Source organism: Pongo pygmaeus, chromosome 7 (assembly GCF_028885625.2).
Source record: "Pongo pygmaeus isolate AG05252 chromosome 7, NHGRI_mPonPyg2-v2.0_pri, whole genome shotgun sequence".
NCBI classification, from domain to species: Eukaryota; Metazoa; Chordata; class Mammalia; order Primates; family Hominidae; genus Pongo; species Pongo pygmaeus.
The window spans coordinates 30444382-30455836 of record NC_072380.2 but is presented as its reverse complement, the minus strand read 5'-3'; the positions used below and the strand labels follow the sequence as shown (position 1 = coordinate 30455836).

Below are 11455 nucleotides of genomic sequence, written 5' to 3'. Positions count from 1 at the left end.
CATTTTAGTTTTGAACTGATTATTTACCAGCTTTGTGACCCTGGGAAAATTATTTAACTTCTGTAAGCCTTAGTTTCCTTATATATAACATAAGGCTAATAATACACGTCCCTTATAGGGTTCTTATGAGGATAAATAAAATAATCCTGGTGAAACTCCTGGCGTGTAGAAAGGACTTGATAAATGATAGCTATGATTATTATTATGTTTACTTAATAGTGAAGGGAATCTTCTTGATTTTCTTGTGGTAAAATATTTGCAATTCTTTTTTTTTTTTTTTTTGAGACAGAGTCTGGCTCTGTTGCCCAGGCTGGAGTACAGTGGCACGATCTCGGCTCACTGCAAGCTCTACCTTCCCGGTTCACGCCATGCTCCTGCCTCAGCCTCCCGAGTAGCTGAGACTACAGGCGCCTGCCACCACGCCCGGCTAATTTTGTTTGTATTTTTAGTAGAGACAGGGTTTCACCGTGTTAGCCAGGATGGTCTCGATCGCCTGACCTCGTGATCCGCCCGCCTCGGCCTCCCAAAGTGCTGGGAATACAGGCTTGAGCCATCGCGCCCTGCCTATTTGCAATTCTTTAAAAAATTTTTTTGAAAGGAATCTCGCTCTGTTGCCCAGGCTGGAGTGCAGTGGTGTGATCTTGGCTCACTGTAACCTCTGCCTCCCGGGTTCAAGCGATTCTCGTGCCTCGGCCTCCTGAGTAGCTGAGGTTACCGGCATGCACCACCATGCCCAGCTAATTTTTGTATTTTTAGTAGTGATGGGGTTTCACCGTGTTGGCCAGGCTGGTCTTGGAGAATTGCTGACCTCAGGTGGTCCACTCGCCTCATCCTCCCAAAGTGCTGGGGTTACAGGCATGAGCCACCGCACCTGGCCCCAGTATTTGCAATTTTAACCTTTTTAAAATGTAGCGTCATGTTGTGCAACCATCACAACTCTCTATCTCTAAAACTTTTTCATCACCCTAAACAAAATTCTGCACCCATTAATCAATAACTCCTTATTTGCACTTACCTCACCCCTTAGGAGCCTCTGTTTGACTTTCCATTTCTATGAATTTATTTATTCTAGATATCTCACGTAAGTGAATCATGCGAGATTTGTCTTCCTATGTCTGGTGTCTGGTTCTTTTTCTTCTTTTTCTTCCTTTCTTTTCTTCCTATTTCTTTCTCTCTCTCTCTTTCTCTCTTTCTCTTTGCTTCTTCTGTCTTGTTTTGTTGCCCAGGCTTGAGTGCAGTGCCACAATCATAGCTCAGTGCAGCCACAAACTTCTGGGCTCAAGGGATCCTCCTGCCTCAGCCTCCCAAGTAGCTGGAACTACAGGTGTGTGCCACCACACCTGGCTAATGTCTGACTTAGTTCATTAATCTCTTCACGGTTCATCCATGTTGTAGCATGTATCAGGATTTCATCCCTTTTTAAGGCTGAGTAATATTCTATTGTAGGTATATAATACATTTTAAAAATCCGTTCAACTGTTGATAGACACTTGGGTTGCTTCTGCCTCTGCCTGTTGTGAAAAATGCTGCTGTAAACATTGGTGTACAAGAATCTGTTTGAGTCCCTGCTTTCAATTATTTAGAGTACATACCAAAGAATGTTCTACAGAATTGAATGCTTGTGTCCTCTCAAAATCCATATGCTTGTATCCCACCCCATGGGGTGGGATTTCAGCATATGGATTTTGCAAGGAGATGGGGTCTTTGGCAGGTAATTAGGATAATTAGGATTAGATGTGCTCATGACAGCGGAGCCTTTATGAATGGGATTAGTGTCCTTACAAGAGTCCCAAGAGAGCTTGTGTCCCTTCTCTGCCATGTGAGGACACAGCAAGAAGACTGCCCTTTATGAACCAGGAAGTGGCCCTCACCAGACAGTGAACTGCCAGTGCCTTGATCTCAGACTTTCAGGCTCCGAAACTGTGAGAAATAAATGTCTGTGGCCGGGCGTGTTGGCTCATGTCTGTAATCCCAGCACTTTGGGAGGCTGAGGTGGGTGGATCACTTAAGGTCAGGAGTTGAAGACCAGCCTGGCCAACCTGGTGAAACCCCGTATCTACTAAAAATACAAAAAATTAGCCAGGTGTGGTGGCAGGCACCTATAGTCCCAGTTACTCGGGAGGCCGAGGCAGGAGAATTGCTTGAACCCGGGAGGCAGATGTTGCAGTGAGCTGAGATGGCGTCACTGCACTACAACCAGAACGACAGAGACCGTGTCTCAAGAAAAAATAAACAAACAAACAAAAAATGTTTGTTGATTATGCCACCTAGTTTGTGGCATTTTGTTATAGCTGCCAGAGCTGATTAACAGAGTGCACTTACTGTATCATATGGTAATTCTATGTTCTACTTTTGGAGGAACTGCCAGGCTGTGTTTCACAGTGGATATACTACTTTACATTCCCATCAGCAATACTACAAGGGCTCCAAATTCTCCAAATGATCTCCAGTGCTTGGTTATTTTCAATTAAAAAAAAAAAAATTATGACTGGGCCTGGTGGCTCACGCCTGTAATCCCAGCACTTTGGGAGGCTGAAGCAGGTGGATCACGAGGTCAAGAGTTCAAGACCAGCCTGACCAACATGGTGAAGCCCCATCTCTACTAAAAATACAAAAATTAGCCATACATGGTGGTGCATGCCTGTAATCCCAGCTACCCAGGAGGCTGAGGCAGGAGAATTGCTTGAACCTGGGAGGGGGAGGTTGCAGTGAGCCAAGATCATGCCACTGTACTGTAGCCTGGGTGAGAGAGCGAGACTCCATCTCAAAAAAAAAAAAAAAAAAATTATAGCCACACTACTAGATGTGAAGTAGTATCTCATTGTGGTTTCAGTTTGCATTTTCCTAATGCCTGATGATGTTGAACATGTTTTCCTGTGCTTTTTGGCAATTTGTAGATCTGCTTCGGAGAAATGTCTAGTCAAGTGCTTTCCTTATTTTTATTTATTTTTAATTTAATTTTATTTTATATTTTGAGATGGAGTCTTGCTGTGTCACACAGACTGGAGTGCAGTGGCACGATCTCAGCTGACTGCAACCTCTGCCTCCTGGATTCAAGTGATTCTCCTGTCTTAGTCTTCCGAGTAGCTAGGATTACAGGTGCAGGCCACCATGCCCAGCAAATTTTTGATTTTTTTTGTAGAGACAGGGTTTTAACATGTTGGCCAGACTGTTAACTCCTGACTTCAGGTGACCCACCCGTCTCAGCCTCCCAAAGTGCTGGGATTACAGGCGTGAGCCACTGCGCCTGGCTGCTTTCCTTATTTTTAAATTGGGTTGTGTGTCTTCCTGTTGTTGAGTTGTAAGAGATTTTTATGTATACTCTGGATATTAAACCCTTATCAGATATATACTTTGCAAATATTTTCCTGTTCTGTGGATCATCTTTTCACTCTCTTGATAATGTCCTTTGATGCACAAAAATTTTTAATTTAATTTGATTTTGAAGTTTTTAATTTTAATGAAGTCTAATGTCTCCTGACATTCATATGCCACTCCCATTCTCCGGGCATCGAGAACACAAACCCTGGAGCCATCTTGGATTCTTCTTGTCCCTCACTCATTCCATCTGACCTTCCAAGAAAGACCTGTCAGCTCTTCCTTCACATGTCTGCATTTATTCCTTCATCATCATTGTCACACTAGTTCAGGAACTTGTAATAATCTCCTGACTGGCTTCTGTGATTAATCTCCTCTGCACACCACAAGTTGTTTAGCTCATGCTGCCTGCTTGAAAATCTTACAGTAACTTTCCTTTGCTTATAAGATAAAATCCATAGACTCTAGCATGGCCCTCTGCACCTTCCATAACCTGAATCCAACCATCTTTCCAGCCCTACTTTAACTTCCTTACACAATTCTTCAGCTCTAGTTGGATTGGTTCATTCAGTTTTCCACAGTCATACCTTGTATGCTTTTCTGTCATCTTGCTTCTTCTTTTTTTTTTTTTTTTTTTGACAGAGTTTCACTCTTCTGTTGCATGGGCTGGAGTGCAATGGTGCGATCTCAGCTCACTGCAACCTCCACCTCCCAGGTTCAAGTGATTCTCCTGCCTCAGTCTCCCCAGTAGCTGGGATTACAGACATGCGCCACCATGCCCAGCTAATTTTGTATTTTTAGTAGAGACAGGGTTTCACCATGTTGGTCAGGCTGGTCTCGAACTCCCGACCTCAGGTCATCTGCCTGCCTGGACCTCCCAAAATGTTGGGATTACAGGCGTGAGCCACTGCGCCTGGCCATCTTGCTTATTTGCTTATGTTGTCCCCACACCTCTAATGTCTTTCCTTCCATTTCTATCAAAATCGTATTCATCTGGGTTTCTGTGGTTGGGGAAGTAGGAACATATTGCTGGGCTCCTGGTGATTGCTGTCTGCTCTGCAGCAGAAAGCCCTTTCCCCACAGTACATCAATGCAAGTTTGAATAACAAAGGCAATTTTTTGGCCAGGCATAGTGGCTCATGCCTATAATCCCAGCACTTTGAGTGGCCAAGGCAGGAGGATTGCTTGAGCCCAAGAATTTAAGACCAGCCTGGGCAACATAGGGAAACCTCATCTCAAGAAAAAAATAAAATAAGATAAAATGAGTCCAGGCATGGTAGTGTGTGCCTGTGGTCCAAGCTATTGAGGAGGCTGAGATGGGAGGATTGCTTGAACCCAGGAGGTCGAGGCTGCAGTAAGCTATAATTGTGCCACTGCACTGCAGCCTGGGCAACAGAGCAAGACCCTGTCTCAAGGGAAAAGAAAAAGAAGGCCAGATGTGGTGGCTCACACTGTAGTCCCAACATTTTGGGAGGCCGAGGTGGGCAAATCACTTGAGGCCAGGAGTTGGAGACCAGCCTGGCCAACATGGTGAAACTCTGTCTCTACTAAAAATAAAAAAAAAAAAAAATTAACTGGGCATGGTAGTACATGCCTTTAATCCCAGTTACTCTGGAGGCTGAGGCAGGAGAATTGCTTGAACCTGGGAGGCAGAGGCTGCAGTGGGCCGAGATCATGCCACTGCCCTCAAACGTTGACGACAGAGCAAGACTCTGTCTCAAAAACAAACAAACAAACAAGCAAACAAACAAAAAAGCTAAAAAGAAAAAGAAAGGCAGTTTGAGCAATCTTTCTTAAGCCATGGTATATCAGTTATACAGAAATACTGCTTTGGGAAACAGTCTTCAGGTGAGCCTAGATGAGCTCATACAGTCTCAACAGACCACCTACAAGTTCTACTTCAGTTTGATAAGGCTATAAATTCAGCATTGGCTCAGAGGGTTAGGAACAGAGTCAATTTCAGGAGCTTTCTAAATATGTACAGATTCTGTGATAATCTGTGGACTTTTGTATTGAATGATGTTGAATTCAGAGAGGTGACAGAACTTATTAAAGTGGATGAAGCAAAAATAGTAGACTGTGATGGTAAAAATACTGGCTCCAATACTACAGAATGATGGGAAAGAATGGCTTTTTAATGCTGTCTTCTGTTATTATTCATCACTTTTTGAAGAGAAGCAGAGAAGAAACTTAAAACAAATCATTTCAGCGTTGCAGAAATTACTATACTGTGCTCTCCCAGAGAATTCCAGTAGGAAGAAGCTTGTAACTCATAGCCTCTTACACGTTACCTTTATTACACAGCATGAAAAAACATAACTTTTAAAAAATGACAGTTCAAAAGTTGTTGGCTTCCTAAGAATATTCTTCAATGAAATCCTTATTAAAACTTAAAAAAAAAATCTTATCCATCCATCAAGCCCCATCACCCATATCCAGTCTATTTGGAGTCTCAAGAGTAGTCTCCAGGGCCAGCCACGATGGCTCACGCCTGTAATCCCAGCACTTTGGGAAGCCTAGGTGAGCAGATCACTTGAGGTCAAGAGTTTGAGACCAGCCCGGTCAACATGGTGAAACCACCATCTCCACTAAAAATACAAAAATTAGCTGGGCCTGGTGGTGTGCACCTATAGTCCCAGTGACTCAGGAGGCTGAGGTAGGAGAACTGCTTGAATCCAGGAGGCAGAGGTTGCAGTGAGCCGAGATCGTGCCACTGCGCTCCAGCCTGGGTGACAGAGCAAGACTCTAAAAAAAAAAAAAGAAAGTACTCTCTAATAAATAGCGTCTCTCTCCTCTCTGCCCAGTGTTAGAGAAATAAACCAAAGAGTAAATATGGTGGCCAAGATATTAGCTTTACCGACAGAGAAGTGTTGAGAACTTAATCCAGTGTGAGGGCCAAATGGACCTGCATCCAAACTACAATAGAAGACAGAGATCCACTCACCCACCCACTCCTAGGCAGCACTCCCAGCTCTGTCAACGCCAGGAGGACCTGCAGAGAATTCCTTTCTGAGGCAGCTCACTCTTAAGAGGAAGAAGAAGGGCTGAAACAAACTCCTTTCATAGGAAGGAAACACTGGGATTGAGGAAAACACCTTCCACGCTCTCACGATCTGTTCCTAAGAATTGATACCAGCTTTTTATTCTCAAGTATCTGACATGTACATCCACTTTTCTCCTCCAATCCCACCATTATCTGTTGCCTGGATCAATATAACTGCCTACAGTTGATCTTTTGCAACTAACTCCAGAGCCCTACAATCAATCATTCCCCACACTGTGGCCAGAATAATGTCTCTGTTTTGTTTTTTGTTTTGAGATAGGGTCTTGCTCTGTCGCCTAGGCTGGAGTGCAGTGGTGTGATTGCGGCTCACTGCACCCTCAGCCTCAGCCTCCAGGGCTCAAGTGATCTTCCCGCTTCAGCCTCCTGAGTAGCTGATACTACAGGCGCACACCACCATACTCGGCTAAGTTTTGTATTTTTTGTAGAGACAGGGTTTCATCGTGTTGCCCAGGCTGGTCTTGAACTCCTGACCTCAAGTGATCTGCCAGCTTTGGCCTCTCTAAATGCTGGGATTACAGGCATGAGCTGACACGCCTGACCTATTTGGTTATTTGGTTGTGGTTTTTTTTGTTTTTGTTTTTGTTTTTTTTCATTTTTTTTTGGTTTGTTTGGCTGGTTTTCTTTTTTTGAGATGGAGTTTTGCTCTGTTGCCCAGGCTGGAGTGCAATAGCATGATCTCGGCTCACTGCAACCTCCACCTCCCAGGTTCAAGTAATTCTCCTGCCTCAGCCTCCCGAGTAGCTAGGATTACAGGTGTGCGCCACCATGCCTGGCTAATTTTTGTATTTTTAGTAGAGATGGTGTTTTACCATGTTGGCCAGGCTGATCTCAAACTCCTGAGCTTGTAATCTGCCCATCTCAGCCTCCCAAAGTGCTGGGATTACAGGCGTCAGCCACTGCACCTGGCTTGTTTGTTTTTTAAGTTTAGAGACAGGGTCTCTGTTGCCTAGGCTGGAGTGCAGTGGTGTGATCATGGCTCACTGCAGCCTCAAGCTCTTGGGTTCAAGTGATCCTCCTGCCTCAGCCTCCGAAGTTGCTGGGACTCAGGCATGTGCCACCATGCTCAGCTTATTTGTTTATTTATTTAATTTATTTATTGCAGAGACAGGATGTCATGATGTGACCCAGGCTGGTCTCAAACTCCTGGGCTCAAGCGCTCCTCCTGCCTTGGCCTCCCAAAGTGCTGGTATTACAGGCATGAGCCATTGTGCCTGGCCAGGATATGTTTTTAATATGCAAATCTGATCATTTCTCCTCTTATTAAATCCCTTCAGTAGATTCTCATTCCTCTTGGGATCAAGACTGAAGTCCTTACCAGGGTCCACTGGATCCCGGTGGTCTGGCTCCAGTCTTCTCTCCTCCCTGTCATTTTTGCTCCACACACACACACACACACACACACACACACACACACACAGAGCATTTCTCATTGTTTAAATTGCCATGCTTACTCCTACCTCAGGAACCTTGGACATGCTGTTCCCTTTGTAATGCTCACTCCCCTCTCTCTTTCCCTTCTTTTTTCTTTTCTTTTGTGGCCTGGTTAACTCCTACTCATCTACAGATCTTAGCTCCCACATCCCTTCCATAGGGAAGTCTTCCCTGACCCCACAGGCCCCCATAGGCCCCACTACTTCCTTCAGATAATTTACCAGGTGGTATAATTATATAATTGCATGATCATCTGGTTAATATCTTTTCCCCTATAGGTTCTCATCAGAACCACAAACGATGTCTGTTTTGCCCACTCTTGTGTTCCTTAGCAATTGGCACGGAACTCAGTCCAGTCCTCAGAGACACCCAATAAATATTTATTGAGAAAACAAAAGGCCAACTAGACTCGAACTTCCTCTGTTAAGCCAGACGTCTTCTCCCCCTCCTCTGAAATCCTACGGCATTTGAGATCCCACCACTCATGTACACGGCATTTATGGCATCTGCCTGATAGTGGCTGATAGCAATGTCTTATCTCCCCAGCTAGACTGTGAGTAGCTGTGGGCCAGGGAGCATGGCTTCCATGTGACTGTAACTCTCACAATGCCTAGCCCAGCTCCCAGCACTTGATGTGTGCACAATAACAATTTATTCAAAGAGTTAATAAAGATGTTGGCTTTTCTTTTTTGGTCTGTAACAGTGTTGGTGGTGATGGAGGGAAGTTATAATTCCCTGATGCTTGGGAATGCAATGGAGACTGCATTTTATAGGGCAGAACTAGGAAAGGATATTAGAATGTTGTGTCCTTTTATTGCAAGAACATTTTCTCTGCCAATTTGCTTGGCAAAGCAAAGCAAAGCCTTTTCTGTAAACACAGCAAACTAGTTCTAATTCTATGCAAAAAGAGGCAACTGTAACCAAAAAGCTGAAGAGCCACAGAAAGTGAACTGCTTTTACTTATTCATTTGAGTTATATTTTACTATATTTTGTTTGCTAATGACCACATACATTCTAATCACAATTGGAACTGTTTCAACCCACAACTTTTCACTCATCTTCAGAATGGAAGATATGAAGGTAAGATTGTCAGAAATGTGGAATTCACGGGCCAGAGGGAGGGGATAGACAAACACTAAATGACCAGATCTCTTTCTGGGACACGTCGGGCAGGGCCTGTTTGCAGGGAAAGTGCAGAGATCCTAGGGCCAGGTTAAGCATGTGCTCCAAAGAATGGTTTTCTGAGAGTGCTGAGTCAAAGAAGAAAGATGCAGACATTGCCTAAGGACACCAGAAGATATTGGATGTGAGGGATAAGGTAAGCAAATAACTGTAGATGGAGAGTGAGGTGGTTGCCTGGCAGAATGAAGGGAATGGTGTGAGGAACAAAGTAAAGCAAGGGCAATGCCCTTGTGATGTAGTAAACCAAGTTCTTAAATTTGGGACGTCCTTAATTCAGACCCAGGTAGCAGAAAAGCTGGAGTTCCTCCAGTGTTCCAGGACAGGCCATGAACAGTGGGCTTCTGTTTCATCCCTGCCTTTGAGAGGCTTACAATCTGGTTATTCACAGACAGCCAAAACCACAACTGACTTTAAGGAAAGATACTAAAGTACACACAGTGCTGTGGTTTGAATGTTCGTCCCCATCCAAAGCTCATGTTGAAATTTAATTGGCATTGTAATGGTATTGGGAGGTGGCACCTCTAAGAGCTGTTTAGATCACAAGGGCCCCACCTCAAGAATGGACTAATGTTGTTATCAAGGGAGTAGGTTTGTTATTACGGGAGTGGGTTTGTTATTGTGGGAGTGGGCTTGCCCCTCCCTTGCTCTCTCTTTTTGTCCTTCCACCATGTGACACCTTCTGCCATGTTACGACGCAGCAAGAAAGTCCTCACAAGATGCTGGCCCCTTGACACTGGGCTTCTGAACCGTGAACCAATAAATGTATGTTCATTATAAATTACCCAGTCTGTGGTATTCTGTTACAACTGCACAAAATGACTAAGATGCATGGGAACACACACGCCCTGAGGCATATTCCAAAGCCTACAATACAGGTTGAACTATGAAGAGACTGTGTTAGAACTTTACTGGGACAGGAATGTGGAACTAGAGGGCTAGAGGTTAGGGAAGCCATCATATGTTATACCTTTCCCCCTTATTCATTAGACCTGGTGCCCTCCTTGTGTAACCCATTCCATTTGGTATTTTGTGGTTTCCACCAGGCAACCACATACTTTCACACGTGCTGCCTTCTGAGCAGGGTTTTTTCTTTTTCTTTTTTTTTTTTTTTTGAGATGGAGTCTTGCTCTGTCACCCAGGGTGGAGTGCAGTGGTGCCATCTCTGCTCACTGCAATCTCCGCCTCCCGGGTTCAAGCTATTCTCCTGCCTCAACTTCCTGAGTAGCTGGGATTATAGGCGTGCGCCACCACTCCTGGCTAGTTTTTGTATTTTTAGTAGAGGCAAGGTTTTACCATGTTGATCAGGCTGGTCTCAAACTCCTGACCTTGGCCGGGCACGGTGGCTTATGCCTATAATCCCAGCACTTTGGGAGGCCGAGGCGGGTGGATCACGAGGTCAGGAGATCGAGACCATCCTGGCTAACACAGTGAAACCCCGTCTCTACTAAAAATACAAAAAATTAGCTGGGCGAGGTGGCAGGCTCCTGTAGTCCCAGCTACTCCGGAGGCTGAGACAGAAGAATGGTGTGAACCTGGGAGGCGGAGCTTGCAGTGAGCCAAGATCGTGCCACTGCACTCCAGCCTGGGCGACAGAGTGAGACTCTGTCTCAAAAACAAACAAACAAACAAACAAACAAAACTCCTGACCTCGTGATCCACCTACCTCAACCGCCCAAAGTGTTGGGATTACAGGCGTGAGCCACTGCGCCTGGCCTGAGCAGGGTTTTCTTTGAAGCCCTACCTCTGCATTCACCCTTGGCTCCATGCTTTCTATCATGGAGCCAGACCCTCCATCTCCAAGCTTAGGCCAAACCAACTCATGTTGGGTAAGAACTTTGCACTTGTAGAGCCTATGTGCCAGTGATACTGAGTTCTCTACTGTTCATAGTGAGTTAAACAGACACATTCTTACTTTTTGGGAGTGCATAAACTAAAACAAACAAACAAAGGACAGAGAAAAGGCAGACATAGACAAGACCTCAACAATTGACTATGTACTGGAGAAAAAGGCAATGGAAAGATTTATATTGTGAAACTCAAAGGGGTTGTCATCATTAATGATGTTTCCTGTCCACATTCCCTTATTTGCTCAAAGACTCAAACATCACCCCTATGTGGTGACTCCTAAATCTGTCTCCAGGTGAGCTACCTTACTCAACTTCCACGTGGAAATCTTTCATTGTGTCTGGTACATCTCTGCTTAAATAGGTCACTCTTCAAGACGGGACGTTCCCAGCTGAACTCATTGCTCTTGTTGCTAACCACATCCACCTTTCCTAGTTTTTCCTCTCTGTGTTCCTGGACCTATACCAATCACGGACATTGTTGTAGCACTTTGAAGATTATAAAACCTGTCCTCTCACTTTCACTCATTAATTTCCCCAACTGCCTGGGCTTGGAAGCTGTAGCATCCACATTGACTCCGATTTCTCTTCCATCCCTTTCCTCACATTTTTAAC

The 11455-nt window shown here is 44.6% G+C and overlaps 1 pseudogene; it reads left to right on the top strand.

Annotated features, from left to right (window-relative positions):
* Positions 1–5118: 5118 nt before the first annotated feature.
* LOC129042230 (transcription initiation factor IIA subunit 2-like) lies at positions 5119–5435 on the top strand (annotated as a pseudogene).
* Positions 5436–11455: the final 6020 nt, after the last annotated feature.